Source organism: Trachypithecus francoisi, unplaced genomic scaffold (assembly GCF_009764315.1).
Source record: "Trachypithecus francoisi isolate TF-2019V2 unplaced genomic scaffold, Tfra_2.0 Lachesis_group21, whole genome shotgun sequence".
Taxonomy (NCBI): Eukaryota; Metazoa; Chordata; class Mammalia; order Primates; family Cercopithecidae; genus Trachypithecus; species Trachypithecus francoisi.
In genome coordinates this window covers 52,511,912-52,536,569 of record NW_022681467.1, presented here as the reverse complement: position 1 = coordinate 52,536,569, position 24,658 = coordinate 52,511,912, and the positions used below count along the sequence as shown (strand labels likewise).

Sequence of the window (24,658 nt, the reverse complement as noted above, 5' to 3'; positions counted from 1 at the left end):
AAGGCGACACAGAGGGCTTAGCTCCCTGGACCTGTCTCTGCTTGCCCATGATGATGACTAACTTCAATTTTATTTTCCAACTTGTTATTGAAAGGAAAGAGCAAAAGCAGTCCACTGCCCCTGGACACAGCATCTCTACTCCGCAGTCTCTGTACCTGAAACATCCCTGGGAGTTGGGATGGCGGGGCCCTGAGCTGCCACTTCCATTTTCCAGAGGCCACAATTGGGATCCAGCAGCCCAGAAGCTCCCACTGGACTCACCCACTAACTCTCTAGCCCATCACCATCATCACCATCATCACACACCAGAAAGACTCCTGGGTGAGTCATTGCCCTCAGAGGTTCAACGAGGTGCCATGGAGGAGCTGGTCAGTTTCCATGGCGCCAAACGACAGTCACTGTGACAGCCATCAGGGGATCACACAGGAGCAGAAGGGGCCGGTCAGTGCTGCAGGAGGCCTGGTGTTGGTGGAGACGTGACATGTCTCCAGTCATTTCCTTGGACTCTCATTGACCTACATCAAGGCAGTAGGTTGAGTTGTGCCTCCTTAAAGTTCATGTCAACCTCAGAATGTGACCTTATTTGGAAATAGGGTCTTTGTGGATATAATTAAGGTAAAGATAGAAATGAGATTATCCTGGATTAGGGTGGGGCCTAAATCCAATGAGAGCGTCCTTATAAGAGAAGGGAAAGGACACACAGAGAAATCCATGTGAAGATGGAGGTGGAGATGGGGGGATGTATCTACAAGCCAAGAAATAACAAGGATTGCCAGGAGCCACCAACAGTGAGGAGAAAGGCCTGGGATGGGTTTTTCCCTCTGAGCCTCTGGAAGGAACCAACCCAGCCAATACCATGCTTTTAGACTTCTGACCTCCAGAACTATAAGAGAGTAATTTCCGTTTTCTTTTAATACACCCAGTTTATGATAATTTATTATGGCAGCTATAGAAAGCAAATACACTCAGGGAGCAAAAGAACATTACTCCATATTTTTTCTGTGGGGCAAAATGCCCTTTCAGGGGGTGGGTATAAGTCAGCAAAGTTGGAGCTGGAAACAGCCCAATAGTTTGACGTTATCACCACCATCATCATCATCACCATCACCATCATCACTATTATCATAACCATCACGATTACCACCACTACCACTATCACCATCACCACCATCATCACCATCACCATCACCACCACCATCACCCTCACTATCATAACCTTCACCATCACCATCACTACCACCATCACTGTCACCATTACCACCATCATCACCATCATTACCATCATCTTCATCACCATCATTACCACCATCATCATCACCATTACCACCATCACCGCCATCATCACCATCATTACTATCATCATCACCATCATTATCATCACCATCATTACCATCATCACTATCACCATCATTATCATTACCGTTATCACCATGATCATCACCATCATCACCATCATAATCATTATCACCATCATCACCATCATCACCATGACTACCATTAGCAGCAGCAGCAGCAGCACCATCATCATCATCATCATCACCACCATCGTCATCACCATTGTCACCACCACCATCAGCAGCAGTAGTAGCAGCAGCATTACCATCATCATCACCATGGGTATCATTTAGTGAGCATATATTACATGCTGTATGCTAGACATTGTACATCCCTTCCTCAATCCTCCCGACCATACTATAAGGTAGCTTTAAGTGTTTCCATTTTCTGGACCAGAAAATTAAAACCTAAGAGATTTAATAACATTTTCCTCATGTTCTAAACTTAGATGGCCACTCCATATAATTACTAGCTGAGTGACCTCTAGCAAATTTATCACCTGGTTGATCTTCAAATCCTGTACCTACAAAATGAGTTTAACAAGGATGCCCACCTCATAGGGTTATTGTGGGAGTGGATGAGAGGATGAATATAAAGCACTTGGCACTCAATAAGTGATGCAGTTGCTGCTGTCTTGCTCTTGTCCCATCAGCTGCCAAAGGAGGAAGGGAGGGTCTTCTTTGTCTCCAACTCCAGCCACATTATTAATTTCCTACAAAACCCTGCAAGTCATAAGGGCAGGAACCAGGAGTTGTAAGGCCTGCTAGGAAACCAGGTCATTTCTAACTCTTTAGCTCATCCACAGATATCTCACTGTGCTCCCTCTGGCCCCTTAGCAACTGAAATACAAATCAGTTTCCTACCTCAAAGACAGACTGGCTATGTAATTTTCAGGGCCTAGTAAAAAATGTAAATGTTGGCTGGACACGGTGGCTCACGCCTGTAATCCCAGCACTTTGGAAGACCAAGGCGGACGGATCACTTGAGGTCAGAAGTTCAAGACCAGCCTGACCAACATAGAGAAACCCCATCTCTACTAAAATACAAAAAAATTAGCCGGGCGTGGTGGCACATCCTCATAATCCCAGCTACTCGGGAGGCTGAGGCAGGAGAATCGCTTGAACCTGGGAGGTGGAAGTTGCGGTCAGCAGAGATCGCGCCATTGTACTCCAGCCTAGGCAACAAGAGTGAAACTCCATCTCAAAAAATAAATAAATAAATAAATAAAAATGCAAATATTCCAAACTTATTAAGAATTTCAAGACATAAACAACAGAGCATGAAACCAAGCACAGGGCTTTTTTTAGTGCAGGGTCCTGTGTGACTGTCCAGCTCCACAGGCCCGTGAAGCAGGCCCTGCCCAAGGACTCTGCTGGCCTGGGTGGCTCCTCACCCAGAACCCTTTGCTGTTGTTTGACATCTCTGCACACCACCTGCTCTTTCCCTGTGGCCACTCTGGCTGGAGGTCTGTGCTGATGAGTGCCCTGATGCCCAGGACAAGCAAATCTCCCCAAGCAGGTGAGAGCAAAGGTCCCTGGGATGTAGCCAGGTTGTGGGAGCTGGCACATGGGCAGACCACTGATGAGCCACAGCAAACCTCAGCAAATCCATCACACACACCCCAGTGAAAAATGTAAGTCAACATCGATCCAGCCCTTTCTGTCATGAAGCTTCAAGCTGTGGCCTGCCTAATCCTTTATGTGATTTGGTCTGATTAACCTGATCTAATGCACCAACAGGGACAGTGGGCAAACCCACCCCTGCCCCCGATTAGGGCCACATTCAACTTTCCATGGAAGTCCCACTGCGGCTAATCCCTAAATAAGGAGCACGCCTGTCAGGCAGGCAAAGAAAAAGGCAGGTGGGTTAGGGAGGTGCAGTGAGTGGGTAAAGTCTCCAGCACTGGAGGGCCAGCAACCATCAAGGAGGGAGGTCATTTGCACTATTCCTAAGAAGAAGTTGCAATTTAATTAGGTCCTCCTTTTTTTTTTTGAAATGGAGTCTCGCTCTGTCACCAGGCTGGAGTGCAGTGGCACGATCTCAGCTCACTGCAACCTCCGCCTCCTAGGTTCAAGCAATTCTCCTGTCTCAGCCTCCCAAGTAGCTGGGACTACAGGCACCCGCCACCGCATTCGGCTTATTTTTGTATTTTTAGTAGAAACGGGGTTTCAGCATATTGGTCAGGCTGGTCTCAAACTCCTGACTTCAGGTGATCCACCTGCCTCAGCCTCCCAAAGTGCTGGGATTACAGCCGTGAGCCACCGCACCCAGCTGAGGTCTTTCTGTTTATCCAGTCATTGGGCCAAGGCAGGAGCCGGACAAACTTTTTCTTTAAAGGGCTAGATAGTAAAAATTTGAGGCTCTGAGGGTCACACAGTCTCTGTTGCAATTGCTCGACCCTGCCATCGTAGAGCAGTCTGTGGTGCTCAGGCAATACGTAAATGAATGTAGTGACTGTGTTCCAATAACACTTTATTTACCAAAGCAGGTGGCAGATAGATTGGTCCCATGAGCTGTAGCTTCCCAACTCCTGGACTAAACGATTTAGATACATTATGACATTTAATCGTCTCCTCAATGCATGTTCCCACCTCCCTGACTCAAGAACACCTACCTCTGTCTGCCCCCACCATCTATTCGTCAATTTATCACTTTATGTTTGTTTCCCCCACACTAGATTTTAAGCCCTATGAGACCAGGGACTTAGTCTATTTGCTCACTGATGTAAACTCAGTGTTTAGCATAACAGGTGCTCATAAGGATTGGTTCAATAAAGTAAGCATCTCATCCCCATGTTGCAGATAAAAGAAGGTTTAGAAAGAGAAAGTAACTTGCACAAAGTTAGAAAAAGAAAGATCCAGTTCTTCAGTGACTGTGCTCAGGGATTTTGCTGTTGTAAAACACAGGACTTGCAAAGGTAAATGCTTACTGAGGCCAAACACGGAATGGGATGAATGGATAAAGCGGGTTGGGGTAGGGTAACAGGGAGTGGTGGAGACTGTGGCAAACTAGAGTATACACACTTATCTAAAAGGCGCTGCTCCTCAGCTCCAGCCAACTATAGCCAAGTTTGACTATGGCTTCTGATTTACCTAGAGAAGTCGGAAATCCAGGTTTTCATGTGAAATATTCCAATTCTTAAATGTTGGCAAGCATTTGATTTTTTTCTCCCTTAACCCCTGTGCTGGCCAAAGAAAGCATATCACTTTGTGGCCTCTGGCTTAAAGCTATTAAATACTTGGAAAGTTGTATCCATTAGCCCATCTCCTTCACATACCCGGTTAGTCTAGCTGCATTGTCAGATGCATTGAAGGATGCACAAAATTTGAAACTGGAAGAAGACTGAACCATTTGCTCCAGAACATTCTCCCACTGTAATCTCTTAAGACAGAGAAATCAGAACCAGTCATGCTCTGGTCTTGGGAACTGCTTCCTTTACTAATTTTTAACATTCTCCTGAGAAGGAATATAGGGTCCCCTGAGCATATGGTGACCCCTAAAATGTCCTCGTTTTAAGTAAAGATCTGAGTTTCTGTCACACAATCCCATACCAACCTGGTGCTAACTCCATAAAAAGTCATTGGGTGACTTCCCATTTCTCCTGTGAGAATACCTTCTCATGGGTGGTAAAAATCTTTGGTTTCTTTCTGCTCAATACCTCTCCCCAATCTGGTAAAAGACTTCCTCCTACTTTTGGAACTTTGCCCCTCTTCCCCTGCGATTCTGCTTCAGCTGTCAATCATACACTTGCCCATCACTCCCTTTAGAGAGAGAGACAGTAATCTAGGCCAGGCCAACCACAAGACTCCATTTCCCTCACTATCCTAATTGGCCCAGGGATAGGTATATGATCTAGGCTGGACCAATCAGAGCCCTGCCCTGGGTTTTTTTTATAGGCAAACCCTGAGAAACTCAAGCTCTCTATAGCCTCTGTGATTACCACAAGCAAGGTTACACTGTATGTAACCCTGGCTTTCTCTGTGCCCATGACCCTTACCACCTTTACATAGCCACATAGAGGAAGTCCCTCCATGGAAGAGCAAGAGGTCAAATAGAAAGAGAGAGAGAGAAGAACTGGAAAAGAGAGAGCTCTGATGACAACATGTGAATCCATGGAGCCACCTTTGTGCTCCCCAGTTCTGTGAGCCAAACAGCATCCTTTTTTGGCTTTAACTTAGTTTGAATTGGGATTTTATCCCAGAAAACCCAGAAACTCTGACTGCCTCCCAAATGCCCCATTGATGCCAATGATAGTCTGATAGTCTAACTCTAGCTTGTCCCCTGAAGGAGTTCAAGATCAAAGAAGTCATCTTTTTGCAGAAATTAGTCTTACAAGAAGAATTAGAGAGAGAGAGACATGGCCAGTCGTATGGGCCTCTCTTCGGGTTTTCAGAATGTGATGTGAGACCGGGTATGGTGGCTCATGCCTATAATCCCAGCATTTTGGGAGGCCAAGATGGGTGGGTCACCTGAGGCCAGGAGTTTCAGAACAGCCTAACCAACATGGCGAAACCCTGTCTCTACCAAAAATATGAAAATTAGCTGGGCATGGTGGTGGATGCCTGTAATCCCAGCTACTCAGGAGGTTGAGGCAGGAAAATCGCTTGAACTGCAGAGGCGGAGGTTGCAGTGAGCCAAGATTGCACCACTGCACTCCAGCCTGGGTGACAGAGTGAGACTCCGTCTCAAAAAAAAAAAAAAAAGGAATGTGATGTGAGTTCTTAACCATGTCCACCAAAATATCTCCAATTGCAGAGAAAAAAGTAAACAAATTATCTGAGAGTCTGGATGACTTGGCTGGAGCAAGCTCAAGATTTTGTTTTTCAATACTGTGTTTAAAAATCTATGAAGACATTTGTTATTCTACTCCATGATATCCTGACACTTGTCTTAAATTATTCTAAAAGGGTTTGCAACCAGCTTCGGAAGACATACCACATTTAAGCTGTGACTTCACATACCCCTTGGCTTATCACTCCCTGCCTCAGAGACAACCATCTTGGGAAGCGGGCTAGAAACTCTACTGACTTTCAAACTGAGAAGCAATCCCAGAAGGGACCCTCAGGTTCATCCTTAGAGTAATGTAGCTCTGGCCTATTCTTGCATGCCCTACTCAGCATCCCCTCCCCCCACTCCCAGTCCACTAGCACAGGGTCCCAAGGAGGCAGCCTGGTGACAATTCACTTCTATTTTAATGTGAGTGAGGGAGTGCTATGGGTTGAATGTGCCCTCCAAAGTTCTGTGTCAGAAACTTAACCCCCAATGGAACAGTGTTGAGAGGTAGGACCTTTCAGAGGTGAGTAGGTCATGAGGGCGCCGCCATCGTGAATGGATTAGTGGCATTATCTCAGGGGTGGGTTAGTTATCACAACAGTTGGCTCCCAATCAAAGGATGAGTTTGGCCCCCTTCTCTCTCTTACACATGTGTTCTCCTGCCCTTCCACCTTCCGCCATGGAATGACACAGCAAGAAGGCCCTTGTAAGATGCAGGCTCTTCAACCTGGGACTTCTCAGTCCTCAGCACTATAGGAAATAAATCTCTCTCCTTTACAAATTACCCAGTCTCAGATATTCTGTTACAGTACCACAAAATGAGCTGAGACAGGAAATGTGCACTGGGAGTGGAGCTGTTGCTATAACAAATACCTGAATATGTGGAAGTAACTTCAGAGCTGAGTAATGGGCCAGGCACAGTGGCTCATGCCTGTAATCCCAAGACTTTGGGAGGCCGAGGAGGGAGGATCACCTGAGGTCAGGAGTTCAAGACCAGCCTGGCCAACATGGTGAAAGCCCGTCTCTACTAAAAATACAAAAATTAGCCAGACGTAGTGGTGCATGCCTGTAATCCCAGCTACTTCGGAGGCAGAGGCAGGAGAATCACTTGAACCTGGGAGGCGGAGGTTGCAGTGAGCCAAGATCATGCCACTGCATTCCAGCCTGGGCAACAGAGTGAGACTCTGTCTTAAAACAACAACAACAACAGGATAACTAGTGGAGGCTGGAAGAATTCAGAGGAAGATGCAAGAAAAGCTTCTGTTGCCATGAAGGGAACATAATGGGTGATTCTGGTGAGAGCTCAGAAGAGAATGGCTTTGGAAAGTCTGAATCATCTTAGAGATTACTTAAGTGGTCATGACCAGAAGGCTGGTAGAAACAGAGATGGTAAAAACCATTCTGATGACATCTAGATGGAAATGAAGACTCTCTTATTGAAAACTGGAGTAGAGGTCATCCTTATTACAAGGAGGCAAAGAACTCGGCTGAACTGTGTCCATGCCCAGGGCCTTTATGGAAGGCAGAGCTTAAGAGTGATGAACTAGGATATCTGGCAGAAGAAATTTCTAAGCAAAATGTTGAAGGAACTGTGTGGCTACTTTTAATGACATGGAGTAAGATGTGAGGGGAGAGAAATTATTTAAGGAAAAAATGTATAATTAAAAGAAAAGCAGAGCAGAGAGATTTGGAAGAGTCACGCTTGGCCACATAAAAGGCATCTCTAGGAAAGCAAACCAAGGGTGTGGCCAAGTGACCATTTGTTTAAAAGATCAGTACTGGTAGAAGGAAGACGGGTGCTATTCCCCGAGACAATGCGAGAAGTCCCAGGAGGGCCATCCGCAAGCTGGAAACACTAGGATGTCGAAGGTATGTCTCAGCCCAAGTTCAAAGGCCTCAGAACCAGGAAAGTCGATGGTGTAACTCCCAGTCCAAAGCCAAAGTCCTAAGAACCCTGGGGGTAGGGGAAGGGGAAGGGTGTTGGTGTAAGTCCTGGAGTCCAAAGGCCAGAAAGCCTGGAGTTCTGATGTCCAGTGGCAGGAGAAGAATGTGCCAACTCCAGGAAAGACAGAAAAAACTGCTCTTCCTCTGTCTTTTTTGTTTTGAGCCCCCAGCTGATTGGATGGTACCCACCCTATTGAGGGCGAAACTTCCCCACTCAGTTCACCGACTCAGCTCACAGGCCAATCTTGTCCGGAAACCCCCTCACAGACTCACCCGGAAGTGCTTTACCAGTTCTTAGGTATTCCTTAATCCAGTCAAATTGGCACCTTAAGTTACCAACACAGAGAGGGTTACATCGTCTCATCCTCAGCCCACGCCGCTTATCAAAATATTCCTTATGACTGCGGTTGCTCGAGAGAATATTCTCTCAGAATGGAGGGCTGACAAATGTAATTTTCTCTATCTCGTTGCCTGCCCAGTGACAAGTTAGTGTCCTAGAGATGTTAGCAGCCCCTGTGGCTACTAAGCTGACCCAGTCTCTAATCAAGCTCTGCCCCTCAACGACCTGTGTGCTCCAGTTTGAGGAGAAAAATATGCATCTCTTTCTTCTCCTCTTCAGTCAAACATGCAAACTCCATCAAAAAGGCATTACTGAGTGTCCTCTGCATGTGTCAGTACTATTTCATCAACTTGCCTGAGTGGAGTGCCTACTATGTGGAAGGCCCTGGAGATGCCATTGAACTGAACACAGTGGGTCACCAAGGAGATCTCAGTCTCCTGAGCCAAGGGGGCTCCACTGGGAGATGCGTGCTGGAGACAGAATTGGTGTTCGGTGCTATGAGTCCGTGGAGAACCGAGAAGCCTTTACAACCATTTACTGAGCATTGTGTGTATTTGTGGCACAAGACTTGGTCCTGAAAGGCATCTACTTGAAGGGAAGGAGAGGGATTTCTATTCTAGACCTACCAGCATGCTTAGCAGATAGAGAGTCAGGCTCTTTCCATCTACAGAGGAACTCTGGAGTCATTCATGGCCTTCTATTCTATTTATTTAATTAAGCTGGTGAATTTTATTTTTTTAGATGGAGTCTCGCTCTGTTGCCCAGGCTTGGGTGTAGTGGCATGATCTCAGCTCACTGCAACCTCCACCTCCCAGGTTCAAATGATACCCCTGCCTCAGCCTCCCAAGTAGCTGGGATTACAGGCATGAGCCACCACGCCTGGCTAATTTTTGTATTTTTAGTAGAGACAGGGTTTCATCATGTTGGCCAGGCTGGTCTTGAACCCTTGACCTTAAGTGATCTACCTGCCTCGGCTCCACAAAGTGCTGGGATTACAGGCATAAGCCACCGCTCCCAGCCAGTTGGTGAAAATTTACTGAGCTCCTACTCTGTGCTCAGCACTGTTGAAGATACTAGAGATACAGCGGAAAGTAGAACCAAGTCCCTGCTCTGAGGAAGAATACTTTCTAGCATTAGAATAGTAATAGATGACTGTTAATAATATAATAACACTCTTATAATGCTCACCCCGTACCTAGATTGGTTCTTAGTTCTTACCCATTTAGTCCTCATACTACCTGTGTTTTACTCTCATCACCACTTTGTAGACGAGAAAACTGAGGCTCAGAGAAGTCAACTAACCTGCCTAAGGTCACACAGATGGTAAGTGGCAGAGTCAGTTAACTGAACCCAGAAAGCCTGACTCTGGAATCTGCCATTCATCACTATTACCACAAATACGAATTCCGCTAATCATCATTATTAGACAAGTAGCTTAAATGTTATGAACTGTTACCATGTTCCAGACACCATGCTAAACACTTCATGTATATCCAAGCCTGTGCTGAGCATCTACTCTTTGCCAGACACAACAATACTATGAGAAAATTATTTCCATTTTTTAGGCAGGTAAACGGAGGCTCATAGAGGATAAGGGACTTGTTCAAATTCTCAGAGCTGGTAAGAAGCAAAAATAAGACTAAAACTCAAGTTGTCAGGACTCACGCACTCGGCTGTTTAAATATGTTCTGTGCTGCCTCCTCAGGATATCATTTTGGTTATCTGGAATGTTTAAACAGACCCAGTGAATATTTGAGCAAATCATCCATATTAAATTTTGGGTTGTTGCTCCTCAAGTATTGTACCTCCCTGCTTTCCCATCCTGGAAACCAATATTTTCTTATTTGCTTGCCTGGAGGGCCACTAAAATGAAGATCAACACAGCGCAGAGAGCAAATATCAATTTTCACTTTTGAAAAGCAACCTGATGTTGCCTCCAGGATAAGGCGGTACCTTTTGCTCTGAACTGGAAAGAGGAAAAGAAAGAAAGAAGCAAGCAAGCATTGTGTAAGTGACAACTCATGCCTCCTCAACAAAGCGTGCGCCTCCTCTTTGCCAGCACTCTGAGCCTGGCAGCCAGGCAGGCCACATCCCTCCTTCCCTGGGCTGTTTTCCTTCACAGGTTGCTAAACCCAAGGGTGAAGGTGGCCCCAAGAGTCCCCATAGTGGGGACACTTTTCTTACTTGAAACTTCCTTTCCCCACCTAGTGCAGGGAGTCACGCACAGTCCCACTCTTTGCAGGAATGAACAACTACGTTCCTTAGCCACTGAGTAGGCCCCCAGGTCACCAGGTTGGGAAGACCACTGTGGCATAGACTCCGATGACATCCTAGCTGACTGTGGCAGAAGCTTCCACTGGCTTAGGGACATTCCAGGCATGAAAGGCAATAGGCATTTTCTCCTTCCAGGGAGGCCTTCCTTCCCACCACATGCTTCCCTTCTTTCCCCAGGTAGCCTTTGCTAAGCCTCTACATCTCAGCACCTGCTGCTCCTGGGCTTGCAATGCTCTCTCCTCAAGTTCTCCCATAGCTGGTTCTTTCCCATCATTCAGGGCCTTGCCTGTATGTCGCCTCCTCAGAGAGGCCCTCTCTGATCATCCACCCAAAGTAGCACCTCCAGTACCTCTCCGCTTTAGCTTGTTCTTCTTGTCTTTTTAGCAGTTACCTCTGGTGAAAGAATTTTCACCCTTTCTGATCTGCTTTGCCTCACAAAGTCAGCAGAAGAGGAGACTATTTCCTTCCTAAGTCCAGGGATCTTGCCTATTGCATCAGTTCATTATGCTCTGCTTCCCTCTCATCTGAAAAACAAGAAGACAGGCAACTCCAGACTGGCTGGAGCCAATTCGCTTTGTGGAAGAATCTGGGGGGTAAGAAATCAGAAAGAATAAGTCCCTTCTCCAGCCAGCTTGAAGTAGTCCTACAAGAACCAAACCAAAACCCAACAGAATCCAGGGACCAGGAGAGGAGGCTCTACCTGCCTCAAGCCCCAACTCACTCCAGAAATGTCACTCCGCAAACATTCTCAAATCCCAGATGTGGAGGGACGTAGGGAAGGACAGTGGTTATGGAGCTTTGGAGAAAGAGACAGGATTGGGTGCCAGCCCCGTAGCTTGCAAACGGTGTGCCCTGGGGCAAGCCACTTAACTCTGTGTCTGTCTCCTCTTCTGTAAAAGAGGGTCATCGGGAGGGTTGTAGATAATAGGTAACACACTTAGCACAGTGCATGGTAAGTGCTCAGTAAGTCATGGGTATTGATAGCAATTATTAAAATGTCTGCTTCAGAAGCCTGGAGCAATCTTTTCCTTGAGAACCTTTCTCGGTTTGGCTCTGCCTTTACGAAAAACTTAATTCTGATGGGTCTGGTTGCCTCCTATAGAATGGTTCCAAGCCTAGTTTGTTAAGAGTTTTTTGGAGTATAATCTGCTACTGGAGTTGGGATTTGGGCTTTTATTTTTATAGGATTTTCCTATTTTCTTCTTCTTCTTTTTTTAAGTCCCTTTATTTTCTTAGAAAAAGAGAACTCATGTTTTGCCAAGGAGAAAACAAAAAACCGTCTGGCCTCCAAACTGCAGCGGCTAGAGCTCCCTTCACCCAGGAGAAAGGCGAGGGTTGGGGATGTGGCATAACCTTGGCTTGGGATACGGGCAGGGTGAGCAGAGGGATACAGGTCGAGGAACAGGTGGAGGGCAGAGCCCCAGAGCCATGACCGGTGAGAAGCCCAGACAGGACCCCCACCCCTCCCCTCCGTGCCTAAGGACCCTACCGGCCCAGGAGGTGCCGCAGCCCCACCTCCCGGAGCCTGCACCAGCTCTGCGGTAGTTTCTCACACATCTGCAGTCCAGTCCATCATTGTAGCAGCCTTCACCTGTCTAAGCCAATTGGTGTGCCCCCCTCCCTGCCTTCCACGGTGATTGGCTCAGGTAACTACAACCTGAGCTACTCAGCACGTGGCATTCTCCTGGCCACAGGCATTGGTCAGGGTTAATCCAATCAGCATGGAGCTCAGGACTTAAGTTCCAAGACTGGAGGGACGCCTTCTCTTTCTTCCTTTCCCGATGCGATGCTCATTACTTAAGACCGTGCACTTAATAAGAATAAAAGAAGCAGAATTCAGACCAAGTCCATCCGGCTCCAAAACCTAAATACACTACCCTACCCTCCCAGCACCACCCCAATTACACTTAGCACAGCAATGCGTTGGGACCCAGACAACAAGACACCCCCAAATAATAACAGTGATGATAAAATAATGGGTGATGATTTGTGTGTGTCTGTTTTTCTACATGATTTCAAAGAAACAGCTCAGTAACCAAAAAAAAAAACACAATTGAAAGCAATTGGAAACTTTACAAACGTCACTTAAACATCCCCAAGGGAGAAATATTGTCAGAGTAATAAGCAAAATTCTTTGAAGTCCTCTTTACTGTCTCTGTGCCTCTCAATATTGTTCCCTCTTGGGATTTTCCTGGATCTCTTGGGAGGAAGACACCATGTTCCCCTTGAAGTTGCAAAACCGAGCAAAGTATGACCTGTTACGACCACCTCATGATGAGTCTGGAAAGCAGAGAGGAAAGAGAAAACTTGAAGAGCGAAAGAGAAAAAGCATAAGAGAGAGAGAGAGAGAGCCAGAGAGCAAAGGAGGCTGAGAGAGAAAGTTGATGACATTGCTTATGCCCCTGGAACCAGATATGCCTGAAGGTGGACTACCTCAGGATTTATTATTATGTGAGCCAACGAAGTACCATTTTTATTTAAGCCAGTTTGAGTTGGGTTTCAGTCAAGAATCAAGAAAAAGGAGAATAACCCAGTGGGCAATGTCAGGGTTTTCTTTAGCCAGCTGCAATATAAAAACAGGTCATGAATATTCCTGTGTTTATATGTTGGTTTTTTCCTAATCACTTATAAAATGTGATTTCACCAATTTTATAACAAAAACACATTTTTTAAAGGTAGAAACTCTTTCCCTTCTTTGACGTGGCTGGCTTTGGGCTCTTTCCTGAAAGCCTGAGGCTCGAAATGTTCAGAAACCAGCCCTCTGATGCAGGACTTGTTCCCCCGAGGTCCCCCACACCCCAGGGCCTCTTTGGCCTCAGTTTCTCCACCTGCAACAGAAGGCCTGATCTCCAAGAGACGTGGGTGGAACCAGAGGCTCGGGAAACCTCCCAGATCAAAATTAATTAAAGCGTGGAACAAGCCACAGATGAAAGGAGCTTGTAGAACTCTTTAACAATCCTAGTAAAGAATTTCCCCTTCAATTACAGGACAATTTTCTTCTCACGGCATTTGCAACCATCACCAGGCAGTTTCCTGGGCCGCTTTCCATGCGGCTGGACCAGTCTTTCTGGAATCCCTGCATTTTTTTTTTTTTTTTTTTTTCTAAAAGACTTAGGGAAAGGCAGGGGGATGAAAAGAAAGGAGAGCAGTGGGTACAATTTAGAAATGGCTATTTCATGGGATTTGAAAGGCTCCTGGAAACAGACAGAAGCAAATGGCAATGTGAATGGTTTCCTGCAGGTCCAGGAGAGAAAGGTTTTCGTTTCTATATTGCCCCCTCCTCTCGCTTCACTCTTACACAACAACAACAACAACAGTGCACACTGGCCGATTGCCACTTCCAGACAACACATATCTTTCCCACCTTCTGGTCTTCATCCTTGTTCTTCTCTGTGCCTGGAACTCTCCACTCCTCTCCAGCACTCACTTCACCGGGCTAATCAAGCTAACTAACTTCACCTACTTTGGATTTCAGCTGACCAGCCCTTCTGCAGCCCTTTCCTGGCCTGCCTTAAATAGATCAGCTGCTCCATCCTATGCATTCGTAACACCCCACACTGCTGCACAGCAGGAAGCACAGCTGTAATTAGTTAACTACATTTCACTAGTTATTTCTTATCTCTGTTCCCTCCGAGCCAGGGCCCCCATGAGGGCAGCTTGCTGCTGCATCGCCAGGGCTTGGCACATGGGGAGAGGCTGGTAAATACTTGAAAAAACAAATATTTAGAAGAGTTTATTAAGCATCCAGGACAGAAGTCAGCAAACTTTTTCTTAAAGGTCAGATTTCAATATTTTAGGTTTTGCTGTCTAAGAGGCAATATCAAGGCTGTTAACATAGGTTCTTGCATATCCATTTTAAATATAATCAATTAGGCCTGGCACGGTGGCTCATGCATGTAATCCCAGCACTTTAGAAGGCCGAGGTGGGTGGATCACCTGAGGTCAGGAGTTCGAGACCAGCCTGACCAATATAGTGAAACCCCCATCTCTACTAAAAATACAAAAATTTAGCCTGGCGTGGTGGCGCATGCCTGTAATCCCAGCTACTTGGGAGGCTGAGGCAGGAGAATCACTTAAACCCTGGAGGCGGAGTGAACCGAGATTGGCCCCCTCCAGCCTGGGCAACAAGAGTGAAACTCCATCTCAAAAAAAAATTATAAAATAAAATAAATATAATCCTTTAAAGTGTAAAAGCTATGCTTAGCTCATGGAGTGTAGACAAACAGATAGCTGGCCAGATTTGGCCCAAGAGATCCAGTCTGCTTCCCCTCAATGAAGTATATGCCAGGTCTTCTGTGGGCTTGGAGGGGTGGCAGAGGCTGCAGTTTGTACCTTAGTGTCACCATTCTTCTCTTCTACATGAACAGAACCCCCACATTTCAGATGGGCACATGGTCTCCCGGAATAAAGACCCCATTCCCAGGTCTCCTTGGAGGTGAGAGTGGCCATGTGACTGTCGAAGATGCAAACAGAAGCATCATCTGGAAGTTTCTAAAAACCCTCCCCAGCAGGTAACACATGTTATTTCCCCATTTTTTTTTTCATTGTTCCTTTCTCCTTCCTGATAGCTGGAATGGGGGTGTGATGGCGGGAGCTCGAAACCATCTTGATCTGTGAGATATTTTTGAAAATGGAAGCCTTGTGTAGCAAAACAAAAACACGGAAGAGTTGACTGCATGGAGTACCAGCCACACAAGGCCTGGACCCTTTTCTGCTGACCCTCAAAGCATGTTTTAGAAGTAAAGATTTCTCTCGTTCACATCTCTGTGATTCAGTCTTTGCATTTTAATCCTAATAATATGTGGGAGGGTGTGGGGAGAAGGGTACTAAAGTGAGTAGGAAACACCCCGTCTCTGCTCATAGCCTTGTTCAGAGAAGACAAATAGGCACCCCGCTGTAACTCGTGGACTCACACTACCTGCAAGTGCCCGGGACAAGGTCCCGGCTTAGCTCTCAGGCAGGCACAGAGGCTTCAGAGAGGTGACATTTCTCTGGGGTCTGCAAGCCAGGCAGGAAGTTGCCTATGCCTCAGGTGATTTAATGCAAATGTCACAAACCAGGAAGGTCACGGGCCACATACGGCCTGCAGATTTGCCTGAGAGTGTGAGCCATCCAAGGTTTGCCACCAACTTTTTATTTTGAAAAGTTGCCCCCAAAAGTACAATGACCATCCACCCGTCTTCACCTAGGCTCAGCACTGGACACTATTTTCTCACACTGCCTTTGCTCTGTATCTATGTATAAAGACAGATGGTGGAGATGTGTGTGTGTGGATATACATACACAGCTTGCTGATGTCATAACACTTCACGTCTAAAACTTTCAATATATGGCCAGGCGCGGTGGCTCACACCTGTAATCCCAGCACTTTGGGAAGCCAAGGAGGGCAGATCACTTGAGGTTAGGAGTTCGAGACCCGCCTGGTCAACATGGTGAAACCCTGTCTCTACTGAAAATACAAAAATTAGCCAAGTGTGGTGGCACATGCCTGTAATCCCAGCTACTCGGGAGGCTGAGGCAGGAGAATCGCTTGAACCTGGGAGGCGGAGGTTGCAGTGAGCCAAGCTTGCACCACTGCACTCCAGTTTGAGCAACAGAGTGAGACTCTGTCTAAAAATAAATAAATAAAACTTTCAGTATATATCTCCTAGGGATTTTCTCTTACATAACTACAGTACAGCTTTCAAACTATTTAGTGGGAAATGTATCATGTATATGATATAATCATAGCATATTCTTACACTAATACCAACATAACAGCACCCATACTATTATCTAATATGCAGCCTGCATCCCTATGTCCCCAGCTGTCCCAGTAGCATTCCTTACTGTGCTCTGAGCTGTCACATCTCCTCTGTCTTCTTTCATCTGGAACTCTTCTGCTGTCGTTTTCATTTTTGTCTTTTATGACATCGACATTTTTCAAGAATCCAGGTTAGTTTTTGGAGAAAATCTCCTAATGTGGATTTGTGCTTTTAAAAATGTAGATTTTGCCAACTGTTGGGAGTCTGACATTCATGTTCAACGCTGGATGTTTGCCCTCGGTGAGGCTGTGGCACAGCCAAGTGTTCTTTTGTCCATGGCCAGATCTGAGAGGCAGCCCCTCGAGGCAGGCTGTGGCTTTCCTGGGAACCTCAGCTGCTCCTGATCCTCACTTTTCCTTCCCCAGACCGTCTGTGCCCATGTCAGGTACTTGCAAATCCTGCTTTAAGGGGTTGAAGTGTTGTAAACACAAGGCTACGGGGGTCGGAGGGGTCCTGGTCCCCTTGAAGGCATCATAAGCTTAAGGGGACTAAGGATTGGGCTGGAGAAGGAGGAGCTGGCATCAAGCCCAGCTCTGTGACACCCTGATATGATACGGGCCTAATGCAACACGAAAGTGTGGGGCCCCTCATGCAAGAGCCATTAGACAGTGTCAGCAGAGCATGAAGCCCAGCACAGGCCCTTCTGAGAGCTGAGCCCTGTGCGGTGCCCAGGCCCTGGTGCACAGAACATAAATGGCCTTAAAGAGCAGGTCAGGCCAGGCACAGTGGCTGACACCTGTAATCCCAGCACTTTAGGAGGCTGAGGTGGGCAGATCATTTGAGGCCAGTAGTTCGAGACCAGACTGGCCAATATGGTGAAGCCCCGTCTCCACTAAAAATACAAAACTTAGCTAGACGTGGTGGCACATCCCAGCTACAGAGGAGGCTGAGGCAGGAGAATCACTGGAACCCAGGAGGTGGAGGTTGCAGTGAGCCAAGATCGCACCATTGCACTCCAGCCTGGGAGACCGGGAAAGAGTGAGACTCTGTCTCAAAAAAGGGAAAGAAAGAAAGAAAGAGAGAGAGAAAGAAAGACGGAAGGAAGGAAGGAAGGGGAGAAGGAGAAGAAAAAGAAAGAAAGGAAGGAAGGAAGGAAGGGGAAAGAAAGAAGGAAGGAAGGGGAGAAGGAGAAGAAAAAGAAAGAAAGAAAGAGAAAGAAGGAAAGAAAGCAAGCAAGCAAGCAAGCAAAGGGAGAAGGAGAAGAAAAAGAAAGGAAGGAAGGAAGGAAGGAAAGGGAGAAGGAGAAGAAAAAGAAAGAAAGAGAAAGAAAAGGAAAGAAAGAGAGGAAGAAAAAAGAGAGAGAGAAAGCAGGTTAGAGAGTCTGGGTTTTCTCTCTCACTAATGTGGAAGTGGGGCTGCTTCTAGGGAAGGATTTAAAGAGGAGAGCCCCAAGCTCAAGAGGGCATTGTGTTTCCTCATTTTTTTCTTTGTTCCTTTCTCCTTCCTGATAGCTGGAATGTGGGTGTGATGGCTGGAGCTCTGAAGGACATCTTGATCCATGAGACACTTTTGAGAATGGAAGGCTCGTTCAGCAGAACAAAAACACAGAAGGGTTGACTCCACGGAGTAGAGTGCATCAACTCCTTCAAAAGGCAAGGAAACTTGAAAAGGCCTGTGATGGATGTAGCATGTAATAGATCTTGGAGCCAGCCCTTAGCAAGCAGGAGGGAACCTCCTGTGCCTGGGTTTCTGCATCCATAAACTAGAAACATAGTAAGAGTGTCCATCTGAGAGGGTTGCAGCAAGCCCTGAATGAGACACCTGTGGCCAGGGCTTAGCACCTGCTTGGTGGCACCAAGAGAGCTTTGCATAAAGAGTAGCTGTCATTACTAGCGATAATAGCATAGAATGAGTAGGACTCAAAGGAGGAGGGGAGGAGTCGTTTCATTTTCTCTGCAGTCCTGTGTTTTTTGACCTAGTAACAGTAAGTGTGCATTCCTTTTGATATTTTTATGAAAAGCCAGTAAAATGAAAATTTTATTTAAGAAAAAAGCATATCGTATATACATATGATCAGTTGTATGAAAAATTAAATTTATATCATTTGGATGCATAGACTATGTGTGTGTTTACATAGAAAAATCTCCATAAATATGTACATTTAAATGGAAACAGTGGTTATTTCAGAATCTCTGGATACTTATTTCTTCTTTATAGTCTTCTATTCTGTCTGATACAATCTCTGTTTTTTGTTTCATTTACAATACACTCAGTGGCTATCAATGGGGATGGGGGGATTTTGACCACGAGGGGACACCTGGCAATGTCTGGAGATGTTTCTGATGGTCACAACTGGGGCCTGGACATTGCTACTGGCATCTAGTGGGTATGCTAGGGATGATCCCAATTGAAATGTCAGGAGTGGCCAGGTGCAGGGTCTCTCACCTGTAATTCCAACATTTTGGAAGGCAGAAGGATCACTTGAGGCCAGGAGTTCAAGACCAGCCTCAGCAACAGAGTGAAACCTCATCTCTATGAAAAATATTTTTAAAATCAGCCAGGTGTGGTGGCTGTGGTCCCGCACCTGTGGTCCCGGCTACTCGGTGGGGCTGAGGCGGGAGGATGGCTTGAGCCAGGGAGAAAGAGACTGCCGTGAGCCATGATTGTGCCACTGCACCTCATTCTGGGCAACAGAGCAAGACCCTGTCTCAATCAATCAATCAATCAACCAATAGAAATGTTAGGGGTGTCAGAGTTGAGAAACCCCAGTTAGAATCAAATAAAAACAGTAAAGCTGTTTCCATCTTGAAATCCCACGGCTGTGCCTCGTTGGGCCTGTTTGTCCCCACCAGCTCGTGCCACCTTTGCAACAACATCATGCATTAAAATCACCTTCCCTTTACAGATGAGGAAACTGACACACAGAGACTCAGGTGCTTTATCCCAGCACTGCTAGCTGGGATTTGAACCCATCTCTGCCTGACTCCCAAGCCCCACCTTCATGCCCTTGCCCCCATCCTGACCCTCAGGAGGTGTCCCGTGCAAAGGGACCCTGTGCTACCGCTGCCTCAAGTCCTTTCTCTGAGCCCCTCTTGCCGCTGGTGCCTTGTCGTGGCGTGAAATTCCTGCAGGCCCAGCCCTCAGAGGCGTCCCCACACCACTCACAGACCCTCTGGTGTCCTTGCAGGCTTGTAAAGAGCTAACCTTTGAGGTCAGCTTGTGGGTCATGCATTAGCCCACCCTCATGCACCCACCCCTCCGCCCCATCTCAAATAGTCCCCCAGCTCTGTCCCTCCGTCCTCCTGGGTTATCAGTTTCAAGGCCACGGATGCACTTTGGATTTGTTTGGGGCTTTAGTCTCTTAAAGATCAAAAGCATCTCTTTCCTCCATTCTAATTAAATTTATGTGATTTCTTTTTCTTCTTGTACTCCATTGTTCTTCAAAACCAGGATCAAGCTCTCGACGTCAAAAATTAAATTAAATGCGGAGAAGATTCCCCAAGAATCCAGCTCACTGCTGCCCCACACCCAACCCCAGCTCTCCCTCTCAACCCGTCTTGTAAAATACCATGTGGTTTTTAGCAAGGAATCTACAGGTTGGCCTTCTTCTAAATGACATCCCAGCCCCAGCTTATGTGGGACAAGCTGTAAAATCTTCCCTAAAGATATTACAGCTTCACAGAACGACAGGGTGGGCCCAAAACATGGTTTGTGCAAAGCCCACCTGATTGGCAGCAGTAAACAACCGCCGCCTGGGGATCTTTTAGAACAGCACAAGGATGGGAGGCAGGACGAGACACGAGTGTCTCTGGGCGCAATGTGGAAATAATCATTTCTAAGAAAAACAACAAATTAAAAATTTTGAGGAGCTTCCTGCTGCATGATTTAAGATCTAGTTTGGCTGGAATTACATCAAAAGGCATAAAATATAAACATTTCACAAAGTGTCTCTCCCAGTCTCTGTTCCACCCACCCTCAGTCCCCATAAAGATGTGTGCACACACACACAATCACACACATACACAATCACACACACACACACACATTCACACACACCGCCATAGATGGATCAGATGTCAAAACTGAAAGAGAACTTCAATGTCATATGGACTTCCAGCCTGGACAACATGGCAAAACCCGTCTCTACAAAAAATTGAAAAATTAGCCAGGTGTCGTGGTGTGCACCTGTGGTCCCAGCTACTCCGGAGGCTGAGGTGGGAGGATGGCTTAAGCCGGGAAAGTCAAGGCTTCAGTGAGCTGTGATTGCACCACTGCATGCCAGGCTGGGTGGGGTGGCAGCAGTTGGGGGAGGGATGTGAACCCCAAAAGGTACAGCACGTGTGTCCACAGTGCCTGTCATACGTTTAGCACTTTTCAATTACCAACTCCTTTACTACTTCAACAACCCCACAAAACAGATATTCTCCTCACCCTCACTATATAAACTGAGGCACAGAGCGGCCAAAGAACCAGCCTAAGTTTGCGCCCTGGAACCAGGAGCTTTCCCACCATCCACACTGTGGAAGGCAGAAAAATGGGTCCCAAAGACATTGGCATTCCAACCCCTGAAACCTGTGAATCCACACCACCCCCCATTCACAGATATTTCCCCAACTCAGTCCCTCCATCCTCCCAGGGCATCAGCCTGAAGGCCAGGGATACTGGCAAACTTTCGTGGCCAAAACAAAAGTAAGCCAGGAGTGTCCTCAGACTTGTTTGGAGGGCTTTAGTCTTTTAAAGATCAGAACCATCCTGGCCTCCTTATGTGGCAGCAGGGACTTATAGATAAGTGAGGAAGTCAAGGATCTCCAAGTGAGGAGGTGACCCTGGCTGATCCGGAGGAGCCAGTATCATCACAAGGGTCCTCATAAGAGGGAGACAGGAGGGCCAGAGTCAGAAAGGGAGATTTAAGGACGCTCCACTGCTGGCCTTGAACATGGAAAAGGCGGCTATGAGCCAAGAAATCCAGCAGCCTCTAAAAGCTGGAAAAGGCAAGAAACAAGATTCTCCCCTAGGACCTCCAGGGAGAGTGCCCTCCTGCTGACACCTTGAGTTTAGCCAAGCAAGGCCCATTTCTGACTCCTGACCTCTGGAGCTGTAAGATGCTACAGTTGTGCTGTTTCTAGCCAGTTAGTGGTCACTTGTTACACAAGCCAGAAGAGACTCACACATCCCAGGGCCCAGGCTCTGAGGGACACAGACCAGGGTTTCCACCCTGCCTCACCCCTCTCTGACTGTGGGATCTGGGCAAAGGACCAGTCTCCTTGCCTGTAAAATGAGATAGGAAAAGAAGTTTGTCACTGGATTGAGTGGAAGAAAATCCTGCCTTCCTGATTTGCACCATTTTTGCTTTCATTAGCATCACGGCCATCCTAGAGCCCACATGGTCTAAATGTCTACATCCCCCATATTCATGTGTTGAAACTGAATCCCCAGTCCAATGGTACTAAGAGGGGGTCTTTGGGGAGAGTGGGGCCCCCACCCTCATGAACAGGATTCGTGCCCTTATAACCAAGCCCTGAGGGAGCTTTTTGCCCTCCGGCCATGGGAGGATGTGGCAAGAAGGCACCATGAAGCACAGAGCTCGGACACAGAATCTGCTGGTGCTTAGGTCTTGGACTTCCCAGTCTCCAGAACTGTCAACAATGCATTTCTGTTGTTTATAAGCCACCCAGTCTAAGGTATTTTGTTACAGTAGCCCAAATGGACTAAGAAGGCCAGGACCTTGTCTTGTTCATGCGTGTATCCCAGCACTGAGAATGCTGTCTGCGCACAGTAGGTTCTCAGTTAATCCATTTGAATAAACAGAGAGGCAAGAATTCTAGAATCTTGATATTGAAGGACACTAGTATCCATCTGCAGGTTGCTGGAATTTGAGGCCATTGGGTTGATGTCCACCATAATTTTCAATCAAGCAGGGTGTCCTTATCGAGAACAAGACAGGTGGGGCATCTCTGACCACAGCACGTCCTCTGGAGCTGATCGGTCACTGGTGTCTGGCAAGTGGCTCCTCACAGCCACCCATGAATGCCCTGCTCTCTTGCTCTTGCCTTTCCTTCTGCCTGGGATACCTCTCCCCAGCCTCAGCTCCTTCGCCTGCCGCACACATCTGCATCCAGGGGCCAGCATGAGTATCCACAGGTGGAGACACTTGAGTGGCCTCCCTGATTGACTTCTCCATGACCCCATTCCAGCTCCCCTGTCCCTGTTCTGACAGCCCTCTGGTGCCTAGAAAATACCGGATTTGTGGAGCCTCCGTAACCCAGGTGTGAATCATAGCCCAGAAACAAAGGGAGGACAAAGGAGGAGGGAGCGCACAGGGACTTGTTTACTAACCATCCCTTGTCCTCAGGTACTGGGCCAAGCAACTTGCACATGGAACCCATTTCATCCTCCCAACCTTCCAAGGCAGAAACTCTTTAGTTTCCCTGAGCTTCTGTTTCTCTAGCTGTTAAATGGGGATCCTAAAGTACCAACCTTACAGGGTGGATGTGAGGGTGTGACGAGGTAATGGGGAATTCCAGGGAGGAAACAGAATCAAGAGTTCCAGGTCACCCCACCAGGAAACGGTGGCTTCAGGACGTGAATCCAGACCTCCTGCTCTCAGGGGTGGCCTCTGCTCCTCAAGGCCACGCTGCAGTGGGGGCTGGCCAGGGGGTTTCAGTGATTCCCTCACATTCAGCCTGGGAGAGTGATGGGGAGTAGTAGGGGGAGGAGGGGGCCGAGAGAGAGAAGGATGGAGGAAGGCCAAGGGGAGGGGAAGGATGTGGATCAACAAAAGGACCCACCTGTTCTTATCCTGCTGTGTGTGTTTTCACCAACACCACTGACTCCGTAAACACCATCTCATGCCATGGAAAAAAATAGAAAATGCACGCAATCTTGAGGTCCACTACCTTCATTCACCCATTCACTTGGCCTTTCATCTTTGATAACAGGTGTAAATTGTGTGCTCCTGTTGCCAGGCTGAGCACAGGTCCCCATGACCTCCTTGTGCCCTCATATCCACCCCATGGCACTTTTTTTTTTTTTTTAGACAGAGTCTCGCTCTGTCACCCAGACTGGAGTGCAGTGGCACTATCTTGGCTCACTGCAACCTCCGCCTCCTGGGTTCAAGGGATTCTCATGCCTCACCCTCCTGAGTAGCTGGGATTACAGATGCGCACCACCATGCCCGGCTAATTTTTTGTATTTTTAGTAGAAACGGGGCTTCACCATGTTGGCCAGGCAGGTCTCAAACCCCTGACCTCAAGTGATCCACCCCCCTCAGCCTTCCAAAGTGCTGGGATTACAGGCGTGAAGCCACCACACCCGGCCAAGGTTGGCACTTTAGGATCCCATTTTATAGTGAAAGAAGCCAAGGCTGAGCATGACCAAAGACTTCCCCAAGAGCACACAGAACGGGCTCAAACCAGACTTCGAAGTCAGGTGTTCTGACCTCCAGTCCCAGTGCTGGGCACCCCCAGGCCTGCAGTCTTCTGTGCCAGCCCACATTGGACCAGTGTGTGCGACTGGAGCTGGGGCACAGGGTGAGAAGTGTAGCATCTGTCCTGGGACTCACAGCTCAGTGGGAACAACACTCAAGGTGGCGCAGTGGTGTTGCTGGTGACAAGAATCTGCAAAACAGCCAACTCTTGGTAAAATTCCGAACAAAACAACACCTATTTTCCCCTCATTTAACCAGTAGTTATATTTCTGGAAAAAAAATCAGTGAATATTAAAAGCATACAAAAAAAACTTTGATTTCAATGTTATATGAAATTGGGTTCTAGACTTGGATAATGAGAAACTGGTTCTTTGCCTACAGGAATGGCTAAGGGTGGTTTCAAAGTCATGTGGGAGGCTGGGCATGGTGGCGGGTGCCTGTAATCCCAGCATTTTGTGATGCCGAGGCAGGCAGATCACTTGAGGTCAGGAGTTCTAGAACAGCCTGACCAACATGGAAAACCCCATCTCTACTAAAAATACAAAAGTTAGCCAGGTATGGTGGCAGGGGCCTGTAATCCCAGCTACTTGGGAGGCTGAGGCAGGACAATCGCTTGAACCCGGGACGTAGAGGTTGCAGTGAGCTGAGATCGCACCACTGCATCCAGCCTGGGCAACAGCGTGAGACTCTATCTCAAACAAAAGAAAGCACAAAGTCATGTGGGAGGTGGGACAGCCTTTATGGGCGGAAGACTGCTCTGGACCTTGAAGGACATTTAGCATCCATGACCTCTGCCCATGAATGTCACCAGCTGCCCCTTGG

General features: G+C 47.2%; 1 long non-coding RNA gene across 1 annotated transcript; it reads left to right on the top strand.

The window, feature by feature from the left end:
- The first annotated feature begins 6,750 nt into the window (after positions 1 to 6,750).
- LOC117068968 lies at positions 6,751 to 21,303 on the top strand. Its single transcript, XR_004431327.1, has 3 exons — positions 6,751 to 6,761; positions 11,988 to 12,000; positions 21,196 to 21,303. It is a non-coding gene; the product is annotated as an uncharacterized LOC117068968 (long non-coding RNA).
- The last annotated feature ends 3,355 nt before the right edge of the window (positions 21,304 to 24,658 follow it).